Source organism: Lepus europaeus, chromosome 19 (genome assembly GCF_033115175.1).
Source record: "Lepus europaeus isolate LE1 chromosome 19, mLepTim1.pri, whole genome shotgun sequence".
NCBI classification, from domain to species: domain Eukaryota; kingdom Metazoa; phylum Chordata; class Mammalia; order Lagomorpha; family Leporidae; genus Lepus; species Lepus europaeus.
In genome coordinates this window covers 7,902,713-7,914,136 of record NC_084845.1, presented here as the reverse complement: position 1 = coordinate 7,914,136, position 11,424 = coordinate 7,902,713, and positions in this window count along the sequence as shown.

Below are 11,424 nucleotides of genomic sequence, written 5' to 3'. Positions count from 1 at the left end.
TTTATGAGCTTGTCTTCTTTTTTTACTTTTACTGAATATATTAACCTTTATTTATTTGAAAGGCAGAGTTACAGAGAGGCAGAGGCAGAGAGAGAGGTCTTCCATCCACTGGTTCACTCCCCAAATGGACGCAATGGCAGGAGCTGGGCTGATCCGAAGCCAGGAGTCAGGAGCTTCATCCAAGTCTCCCACATGGGTGCAGGGGCCCAAGGACTTGGGCCATCTTCTACTGCTTCCCCAGGCCACAGCAGAGAGCTGGATGGGAAGTGGAGCAGCTGGGACTTGAACCAGCGCCCATATGGGATGCTGGCACTGCAGGTGGCAGCTCTACCTGCTATGTCACAGTGCCGGCCCATGAATATATTTTTTTGATGGGGTAAATCTTAATGTTTGTTTTACTATACTCCTGTATCTTTATTATTTTAACTTTTTCAAAAATAAGTAAAACTAACAGATCTTCTGTTTGCTGGTTCACCTCCCAGATGTTGCCACTGCTGGGCCAGGCTGAGGTCAGGGACCAGGAGCCCCATCCAGGTCTCCCACGTGGGTTGCAGGGGTTCAAGCACCTGCTGCCTTCCCAGACCATTAGCAAGGCGCTGGCTGGGAAGTGGAGCAGCTGGGTCTTGAACTGGCGCCCACATGGGATGCTGGTGTTGCAGCCTGGTCAACTCTGCCACAGCCCTGGCGCCTGTCCTCTACCTTTACATGGAGATTTGCACATTGAAACCTTAATAAAAGAAAACAAGCTGAGGTAGTCTAAATGCAAACACCGCTTCACAGGTGAGACTTTGCCCCACACTACCCCAAAGGCTGCCGAATGTCGCCTCCTGTAGACAGGGTTTGCAGACTGCTGCTGTCTGTGGTACGACGGTTGGGTCTCTCTTCTCCTCCTGTTGCCAATTTCAGTTGCGTGGGAGGAATCCCGCTCAGTCTTAAGGTTCTCGATGCGTCCCGTGTTTTCCCAGCAGAGCGTCACTTTCCACATTTGGGCCCTGAGTATAGATGGCTGTGCATGGTGTGAGGGAGGGCTCCGGTCTCGCTGTTCCCTCTCGTGAGTGACCTGCTGTCCCACATTACTGCTGCCCAATGCCACCTGTGTCACACAGAGGGCTCTGTGTTATATGGCACGTGTTTCTGCACTATTTTTTTTTTTTTAAATCAGATTTAGCTTTAAACATTTTTAGACAGTTTGAAAGGCAGAGAGATCTCCCGCACACTGGTTCACTCCCTGAATGCCTACAATGGCCAGGAGCTCTGTCCAGGTCTCCGGTGTGGGTGGCAGGGACCCCCCCCCCCCCCAGTTCCCATTAGCAGGGAGCTGGAATGGAGAGCAGGGCCTGGGCACTCTGATGTGGGCCGGCATCCGAACCGGTGCAGCACAGGTTCCCGGCCCCAGACTCCACACTCTGTGTTGGTGAGCTACACTGAGCTCCTTTCTGATCTAAAATGCTGACCGCGATGGACTGCATAGCAGGTCTCCATGGGATTCGGTAGGCAACGTCCTCTCGGCTTCTGTTGGATCTTTGTCTTGGCGATTTCCAAACGGCCCCTCAGGTTTCTGTTGGACATCTGTTGGAATTTCCGCCGGAATCACAGAAAATGTGCGAATGCCGGGGCAGCTGCTGGGCGTTACCTGTTCAGACACCGCCCTGGAGGCCCACAGCCCGGACTGGTGTGAGAGCTGATGCCAGGCTCTGCCCCCAACTCCCGCCTCCCGCAAATGAACCCCCAGGGAGGCAGCTGAGATGACTCCAGTGCTTGGGCCTCTGCCACGCACAGGGGAGACCCAGATGGAGTTGCCTGCAGGGTCTTAGTCCACCCGTACCAGGATGCACTGGGCCTCTCGCCCGTTCCCCAGCCTCCCGATCCGGGGACAATCAGATGCAGCGGGGAGCCAAGTCTAGCAAGAGCTCGTTTATTTTGCGCATAACAGAACCTGTCCCGGTTGCCCCTCTTCCAGGCCAGCTCTCTGCTATGGCCCGGGAAGGCAGTGGAGGATGGCCCAAGTGCTTGGGCCCTGCACCCCATGGGAGACCAGGAGAAGCACCTGGCTCCTGCCATCGGATCAGCGCGGTGCGCCGGCCGCAGCGCGGCGGCCATTGGAGGGTGAACCAACGGCAAAAGGAAGACCTTTCTCTCTGTCTCTCTCTACTCTGCCTGTAAAAAAAAAAAAAGATTAAAAACAAAACAAAACAAAACAGAACCTTTTATAGCACAAAACTGCAGAGTCATTGGGGCAGGGCTAAGGACCAACCAATCACTTAAATGGTCATTTTACGGGGCGATTTTTACAGGACTAGCCACATGTCTATATACACATCATCAGTTGTCACTTGCCCTGATGTTGTGCAGCCAATCAGCCTTAGTGACAAACACCTTTGAGTTCCGCCCATCTCACTTCCTCGGGGCGCCATCTTCTTTGCCCCTCTCGCAGGGTCCACTGGCGAAGAGGCCACTGGCATCATCGTGGGCAGCCTGGTCCCTCTCCATCTGGTTCCCGATGGTCCTCTTGCTGGGGGGCTGTGGCGGCCGCACGAGCTGCTCCAGGATCCACTCCCCCTCCTCACGTTTGCTCATGGCCCTGGGCACAGCGGCACCATGGCGGCAGCTGTGCACATGCTCCAGCGCACAGTCCCACTCCTCCAGCGCCTACAGGCCATAGATGAAGTCCTCATGCAGGCGCTGCAGCCAGCCCTGTGCCTCCTGGAGCCCGGCGCGCTTCATGTTGATCCCTCCTTAGCACCGCCTGGGGCCCCCGTCGTCTGCACCACCCGGTCCAGGGGCCAGAGCCACTGTCCGCCATGGTGGTGGCCGGGGCCATGTGCACACTTGCCGGGCCCCTCCCTGTGCCACCATCCCCAGGACACCTGCCGATGGGCTCCGCGGGCCCTGGCTCGGGTTAGTTCGTGGTTAGTTCTTGGGCTTGGCTCCGCGCGGCTCCGCATAGCTCGGCGGGGGTGCCCTGGGGCAGCTGTGCGTGTGGAGCCCCCGGGGCCTGGCCTGGCTGCGCCATGGCCGCGCTCATGCCCGCAGTTCCTGGCTTCTGGCTTTGGCCTGGTTCTGCCATGAGTATTGCAGGTATTTGGGGAATGAGGCAGCAGATAGGAGATGGCTTTCTCTCTGCCTTTCAAATAAAACACAATGAATAAAAATGATAAATGTGGGACTGCTGCTGTGGCTCAGAAGGGTAAAGTCGCCACCTGCAGTGCTGGCATCCCCTATGGGCGCTGGTTCGAGACCCAGCGGCTTCTCTTCCAATCCAGCTCTCTGCTGTGGCCTGGGAAAGCAGTGGAAGATGGCCCAAGTCCTTGGGCCCCTGCACCCATGTCGGAGACCTGGAAGAGGCTCCTGGCTCCTGGCTTCAGATTGGCACAGCTCTGGCCGTTGTGGCCATCTGGGGAGTGAACCAGTGGATGGAAGACCTCTCTCTCTCTCTGCCTCTCTGTAACTGCCTTTCAAGTAAGTAAATAAATTTGAAAAGATAAATGCTGGGGCCGGCACTGTGGTGCAGCAGGTTAAACCACTCCCTGCGACACCAGCATCCCGTTTGGGCGCCAGTTTGAGTCCCAGCTGCTGTGCTTGCTTTTCTTTCTTTAAAGATTTCGTTATTTAGTTGAAAGTCAGAGCCACACACAGAAGAGGCAGAGAGACAGAGAGGTCTTCTGTCTGCTGGTTCACTCCCCAGATGGCTGCAATGGTCGGAGTTGTGCCGATCCGAAGCCAGGAGCCAGGAGCTTCCTCCGGGTCTCCCACGTGGGTGCAGGGGCCCAAGGACTTGGGCCATCTTCTACTGCTTTCCCAGGCCATAAGCAGACAGCTGGATCGGAAGTGGAGCAGCCGGGACTCGAACCAGCGCCCATATGGGATGCTGGCACTGCAGGTGGTGGCTTTACCTGCTGTGCCAAGCACCAGCCCCTGCTCTGCTTCTAATCCAACTCCCTGCTAATGTGCTGGGAAAGCAGTGGAAGATGGACCAAGTGCCTGTGTCCCACATGGGAGACCCGGATGGAGTTCCAGGCTCCTGGCTTACAGGTTGCTGCAGAGTGAACCAGCGGATGGAAGATTCTCTCCCTCTCCGTCTTTCAAATAAACAAATTTTAAAAACAGTGGTTTTGGGAGGAACTGATATCTTTCCAACACTGAGTTTTCCAGTCTACTCATTGTGTTCTTTATTATTATTATTTAATTTGACAGAATTAGATAGAGAAACAGAAAGGTCTTCCTTCTGTTGGTTCACCCCCCAAATGGCCGCTACGGCCATTGCGCTACGCCAATCTGAAGCCAGGACCCAGGTGATTCTTCCTGGTCTCCCACGTGGGTACAGGGTCCCAAGCTCCTGGGCCATCCTCCACTGCCCTCCCAGGCCACAGCAGAGAGCTGGACTGGAAGAGGAGCAACCAGGACTAGAACCCGGCACCCATATGGGATGCCGGCACCACAGGTGTAGGATTAACCAAGTGAGCCACGGTGCCGGGCCCCGTACTCATTGTATTCTTATACCGTGTGGACTTCTGCAATTTTTAAAAAATTTCTTTTACTTTTTTTTAAAAAGATTTATTTATTTGAAAGAGTTACACAGAAAGAAGAAAGGCAGAGAGAGAGAGAGAGAGAGAGAGAGAGGTCTTCCAACTGTTGGTTCACTCCCCAATTGGCTGCAACGGCCAGAGCTGCACTGATCTGAAGCCAGGAGCCAGGGGCTTCCTCCATCATCTACTGCTTTCCTAGGCCATAACAGAGAGCTGGATTGGAAGAGGAGTCGCCGGGTCTCGAACCGGCACCCATATGGGATGCCAGCACTTCAGGCCAGGGTGTTAACCTGCTGCGCCACAGCGCCAGCCCTCAACTTCTGCAATTTTACCAAGATTCTTCCCCAGGTTGCTAAGCCACAGAGGCCCTGGACACCCCTTCCTAGTGCGCCATCTTTGTTATTGTTTGACATTTTGGACAGTATTTTTTCTTTTTAAAATTTAATTTTAACCTTTTAAAGACTTATTTATTGGGGCCAGCATTGTGGTGTATGTAGCCTGTAAAGCCTCCACCTGTGGTGCTGGCATCCCATATGGCATCAGTTCTCATCCTGGCTGCTCTACTTCCAATCCAGCTCTCTGCTATGGTCTGGGAAAGCAGTAGAAGATGGACCAAGTCCTTGGGCCCCTGCACCCGTGTGGGAGACCCGGAGGAAGCTCCTGGCTCTTGGCTTCAGCCTGGCTCAGCCCTAGCTGTTATGGCCATTCGGGGAGTAAACCAGTTGGTGGAAGATCTCTCTCTCTCTCTTTCTCTCTCTCTGTTCGTAACTCGCCTTTCAAACAAATATTTTAAAAAATTAATTTACTGGCCAGCGCCGCGGCTCAATAGGCTAATCTTCCGCCTAGCGGCGCTGGCACACCGGGTTCTAGTCCCGGTCGGGGCGCTGGATTCTGTCTCGGTTGCCCTTCTTCCAGGCCAGCTCTCTGCTATGGCCTGGGAGTGCAGTGGAGGATGGCCCAAGTGCTTGGGCCCTGCACCCCATGGGAGACCAGGAGAAGCACCTGGCTCCTGCCATCGGATCAGTGTGGTGTGCCGGCCACAGCGCGCCAGCCACGGCAGCCATTGGAGGGTGAGCCAATGGCAAAGGAAGACCTCTCTCTCTGTCTCTCTCTCTCACTGTCCACTCTGCCTGTCAAAAATAAAAAAAAAATTAATTTATTTGACGGGGCTGGCTCCATGGCGCAGTAGGTTAATCTACCTGTTCTAGTCCCAGCTGCCCCTCTTCCAATCCAGCTCTTTGCTATGGCCTGAGATAGCCGTGGAGGATGGCTCAAGTCTTTGGGCCCCTGCACCCGCATAGGAGACTGGGAAGAAGCACCTGGCTCCTTGCTTTGGATGAGCTCAGCTCCAGCTGTTGCAGCCAACTGGGGAGTGAACCAGCGGATGGAAGACCTCTCTCTCTGTCTCTCCCTCTCACTGTCTGTAACTCTACCTATCAAATCAATCAATAAATAAAAATCTTAAAAAAATTAATTTATTTGAAAAGCAGAGATCTTCCATCTGCTGGTTCACTCTCCAAATGCCCACAACTGCCAGGGCTGTGCCAGGCTGAAGCCTGGAGCTCTATCCGGGTCTCCCACGTGGGTAGCAGGGAGCTGAGACCTTGGGCTGCCTTTCTCTGTCTTCCCTGGTGCGGCAGCAGGGAGCTGGGTGGGAAGTGGAGCAGCCGGGACGCGAACCAGAGTGCATACAGGGTGCCAGTGTCGCACTGCAATGCCTGTGCCTGTCTCCTTTTCAAAGTCTCCTAGGGGCCGGCACCTTGGCATAGCAGGTAATGCCGCCGCCTACAGTGCTGGCATCCCATATGGATGCTGGTTCAAGTCCAGGCTGCTCCTCTTTCGATCCAGCTCTGGCCTAGGAAAGCAGTGGAAGATGGCCCAAGTCCTTGGGTCCCTGCACCCACATGGGAGACGGGGAAGACTCCTGGCTTCCTGCCATTGCGGCCATTTGGGGAGCGGATGGAAGACCTCCCTCTCTCTCCCCCCTCCCCCCTCCCTCCCTCCCTCTCTCTCTCTCTGCCTCTCTGTAACTTCCTTTCAAATAAATAAATCTTCAAAAAAGAAATCCCCTTTGTCTTGTGCACAGGATTCAGTTGCTCTATTAACTTTGTGTCTAGAAGCCTAGCTCAGTTCCTTTCCACTTCTAATAACTTACTGGACCTTACCACGGGAGGTGAAGTTCAAGTTCAAGGTCACCGTGAGCCCCATCCCTCCCTGTGACCGTGCCCCTCGCCTCTTCATCCTCGGCCATTCAGGTCCCACAGCCGGTTCTCTGACCCTGTCCTGGTCCCATTTAGCAAATGGCTTAATCCTCTTAGGCCCGCAGCCTCAGCATGCGGGGTGGGGGCAGGGTGGGGAATTAGATCAGGTTTCTGGTGGGGAGGGCGGAAGGAGGACACGTGACAAGCCGTGTTTGTGTGTGTGTGTGTGTGGGGGGGGGCAGAGCGTCAGGATGCGACGCAGGCACAGGAGTGTCATCGCCACACTGCGGCCAGGCTTCGCTTGTGGACGTCCAGCCTGGCGTGGTCTGAGTCCCACCCTGGGGCTTCCTGGGAATGCAGAGTGGGTTAATTCACCCCTGAGTGGGGGCGGACATGGCCCTGAGCTGTGGCCAGCCGGACGGAGAGCAAGCGGCAGAATCAGAACAGGGTCCCCCCTCCCTCATCTCCACTCCATTCCACCTGCTCCTCCCAGGCAGCCCCAGCCCCTCCTGCATCTGGGGTCACGTGTTCCCATGTGCTTTTTTTTTTTTTTTTACCAGCAGAATAGACAGTGAGAGAGACAGAGAAAGGTCTTCCTTTGCCGTTGGTTCACCCTCCAATGGCCGCTGCAGCTGGCGCACCGCACTGATCCAAAGGCAGGAGCCAGGTGCTTCTCCTGGTCTCCCATGGGGTACAGGGTCCAAGCACTTGGGCCATCCTCCACTGCACTCCCTGGCCACAGCAGAGAGCTGTTCTGGAAGAGGGGCAACCGGGACAGAATCTGGCGCCCCGACCGGGACTAGAACCCAGTGTGCTGGCGCTGCAAGGTGGAGGATTAGCCTAGTGAGCCGCGGCGCCGGCCGTGCTGTGTCCTGAGCATCCCCTGTAGAAGCTTCTGGAGTCCTGGGGGGAGGGGGAGGGGCCTCCTCGGCAGGTGCTAGAGCTTCCGCACATCTGGGCTGGGCCACAGCCCGCATTTCCTCTGATCTCCTTGCTGGTAGGAGAAGAGGAGGCAGCCAGCTGTCTCACCTGGGACCAGGGCCCCGAAGTCGCCACCACAGATGGCCTGGGAGCTACCACAACACTTTGGGTGGTTTCCATGGAGATGCTTGTGGACCCCAGCAGCGCCCCCTGGGGGAATCTGCCCCACATGGAGAGAGCGTGTCCGTCTTTTGCTCCTTCAGCCAAGGGGTCTTAATTCTGCTCCAGGCGCTTGGAGTGGGGTGGAGGGGAGGCGGGCCGACGTGTCCTCTCCCGGCCAGGACTGGGGAAGGTGGACCCTGGGAGCCCGGGACAGAGAGTGTCACTGAGTCAACAGGGAAGAGAGAAACTGCGTCGAGACGTTCAGGGAGCAGCCTGGGCTCCAGCCGGGCCCAGAGACACGGGACCCCCTTGCCCAGGTGGGACAGAGCCAGGAGAAGCCGACAGGAAGAAGGCCACAGTTGTCCAGGCTTCTGCACGTGAGTCTCTGCGGCTCCATTGCCAGGAGAAAGAGACTGCAACCAGAGAAAACACGAGAGGTGGCCCATTCTCCAGCAGGGGCAAACTGAGTCTCCACAGGATGCCCAGGAGGGGGCACTGTTTGACAGAGAGGAGGCGGGGCTCCCACAGGGGTCTCCATCCAGCGAGAGCCACCTGGCCCGGGTCTGCCGGTGCTCCTCGGGCCCCTGCGGGCTGCCCAGCCAGAGCCTAGGGCTTTGGATCTAGTTTGTGGCTCAGTGCGTCTGCATGGGCCTGTGATTGGGCGTTCTTAACCCGTCACCAAGTGCTGCTGAGGCCACCAGTGACATTGCTGCTATTAGCTGACCCCACATTGGGGTCACCTGGGGGACTTCTCCCAGGCCAGCTGACAGTGTCAGGGTGGGGTAGGGGCGAGAGTGGGAGCTGTGGTTTTACTAAATTTTTGGGGGGTCTGACCATTTAATGGAAGGGCTTGCAGGTGGAGCTGAAGCAGTGCGGGCCCCGAGGAGACCTGGCGCCCTGAGCCGGGCCAGCTGCTGCTGGCCGTCGTGTTTCCCAGGCAGATCTGATCACCGCCATTCCGTGCCCTGCCCAGCCCTGCGTGGGCTCCACAGAGCTAAGGTTTCACTGCCATTATTTTATTTCCCTAAAATAAAATTCACTAGTGTCTTATCTGGTTGCTGCTTTTCACATAAATCGATTGCTACAAAACACTTAGAATTACTTTTTAGTAATTCTGAATAAACGTGTTTTCATTTTATGTGTGAGAGAGATTTCCCACCGCTGGTTCACTCCTCAGGTGTCTGCAATGGCAGGGGGTGGGATGCTGGAACTCAATCCAGGTCCCCCAGGTGGGTGGCAGGGGCCCAAGGCCTTGAGCCTTCATCTGTGCCACCCAGGGTGGAACTGGGAGTGGAGCCCGGACTTAAACCAGACACTCCACGGTGTCCCAAGTGGTGTCTTAGCTGCTGTGGCAGAGCTTGGCCCCATAAAAACACTTTTAATGGTTACCAATTTCTTTTACAGTAAATGAGCCCCATAGTCACTAGTAAACTTGTTAATTCAAAATATTTTCAAAACTCCTTTTAAGGGACTCTTTCCCTGAAATCCTTTGGGAAAACATGCTTGTCTGACAGGAAACAGAGCAAAAATGGACTGTTTTGTCCATTACTTCAGTGTCCCCAGAACTGTGGGGTCAGATCAAAGAGGGGGCCCATTCAGAGGCACCCACAGAACTGGAAGAGAAGGCCCTATCCTCCATGTGTTGTGACATCCCTTGGCCACCAGGGGGCAGTGGCACACCACTGTTCCCACGCTGGGGACTTCGGGGTGGGATAGGGAGAGATGGGCACATTGTGTGGGTGAAAAACAGGGGAAAGCCACCGAGGTAATATTATTATTATTATTAGTAGTAGTACTACATCAGTGTAAGTTAACCTAAAGCCAGACAGCTAGGAAATGCTAGTTTGGCCAGGCTGGTGGGAACGAGCTCTTTGGAAGCGGGTTTACAGCATCTGTGAAATCTCCACACGCATCCCATGACCTGGCAGATCCACTCCTGGGTGTAGGATCCCGGGAGGAAATGTCCACCAAGACACACAGAGAGACACCAGCTTCCCCACGGCCCGTGTCCAACGTGATGGCTCGAGGAAGGCCCGGGGCATTGGCCCGGCCCTGAATCCCACACGGGAGCGCCGCTGTGAGGTTTCACGTGTGCCCGTCTGCCCCAGGCTCTGGCAAGTGTGCGCGTTGGTAGCAATGCAATTCAGCTGCTCCGTCCTCACCAGCCCCGGGCAACGTCAGCACTTCTGCTTTTATTAAAAAGTTTGAACGTTTTTACCCAAGAGGCAGAGAGGAAGGCAGACAGAGAGGACTCCCACCTGCTCGCTCACTCCCAGGGGAGCTGGGAGCCGGGAACTCCATCCGAGTCTCCCACGTGGATGATGGCAGCCCAGGCACCTGAGCCATCGCTGCTGCCTCCCGAGCTTTGCCCAGAAGCTGAGTCAGGAGCGACAGCCAGGCCTGCCTAGGTATTTTTCTTTCTTCTTGTAGCCATTTTACCAGCCATGTGCTGGTGTCCGACTACGTGCTGCTAAAGGCCAACAATGCAGCTGCCTTTATTTCTACAAAGGTTTATTTATTTATTTGAAAGGCAGAGGGAGAGAGAGAGAGAAGATAGACACAGAGCGATCTTCCACCCACTGGTTCACTCCCCAAATGGCCGAAACAGCGAGGGCTGGGCCAGGCCGAAGTCAGGATCCTGGAACTCTACCCAGGGCTCCCACATGGGCGGCCGGGGCCCAAGTAGCTGGGCCATCAGCTGCTGCCCCCTAGAGTGCCCATCCGCGGCAAAGTTGGATCGGAAGCGGAGCAGCTGGGACTTGAACCAGGCACCTGGACAAGCGGTGCTGGCGTCCCAACTGGCCAGTTAACCGCTGAGTCAGCTCCTTTCCCGCGCAGTCACTTTCTGAGGTCCTGGAAGTCGGGGCTTTAAGGCGTGCATCTGGGGAGGCCCTCGGCCCACGGCAGCAGGTGGGCCTCTCTGCTGCCACCTGGGGGCAGAGAGCCGCGCGGCGCTCCGGTAAGCCTGAGCGGGCTCCTCTCCCCAGGTGCTGGTAAGGGCTTGCCCCGGACGCCAGCAGTGACTCCCAGCAGCTCCTCTCTCTCCTCTCCCTCCGCAGATCCGGCCACCCGGGGCCTATTTCCGCAGACAATTCTGGTGTTGGGCGGCTGGTGGCTGTGGTAGCCATGTGAACCCTCGGGGCTGCCTTGGCCTCACTCGTCTGATGCTGGCCCGGTCCTCTGTGACAGAGAACCCAGACGGGCTCAGCAGTCTTTCTGAAAAAAGTTTTTTAGAGATTTATTTATTGGGCCTGGCACCGTGGCTCACTTGGCTAATTCTCTGCCTGCGGCACTGGCATCCCATATGGGCACTGGGTTCTAATCCCAGTTGCTCCTCTTCCAGTCCAGCTCTCTGCTGTGGCCCGGGAGGGCAGTGGAGGATGGCCCAAGTGCTTGGGCCCTGCACCTGCATGGGAGACCAGGAGGAAGCACCTGGCTCCTGGCTCCTGATCAGTGTAGCTCCAGCCATCGCGGCCATTTGAGGGGTGAACCAACGGAAGGAAGACCTTTCTCTCTGTCTGTAACTCTGTCAAATAAATAAATATAAAGAAAAAAAGGGATTTATTTATTTATTTGAAAGGGAGGGAGGGAGGGGGAGATGTAGCTTTCATCGG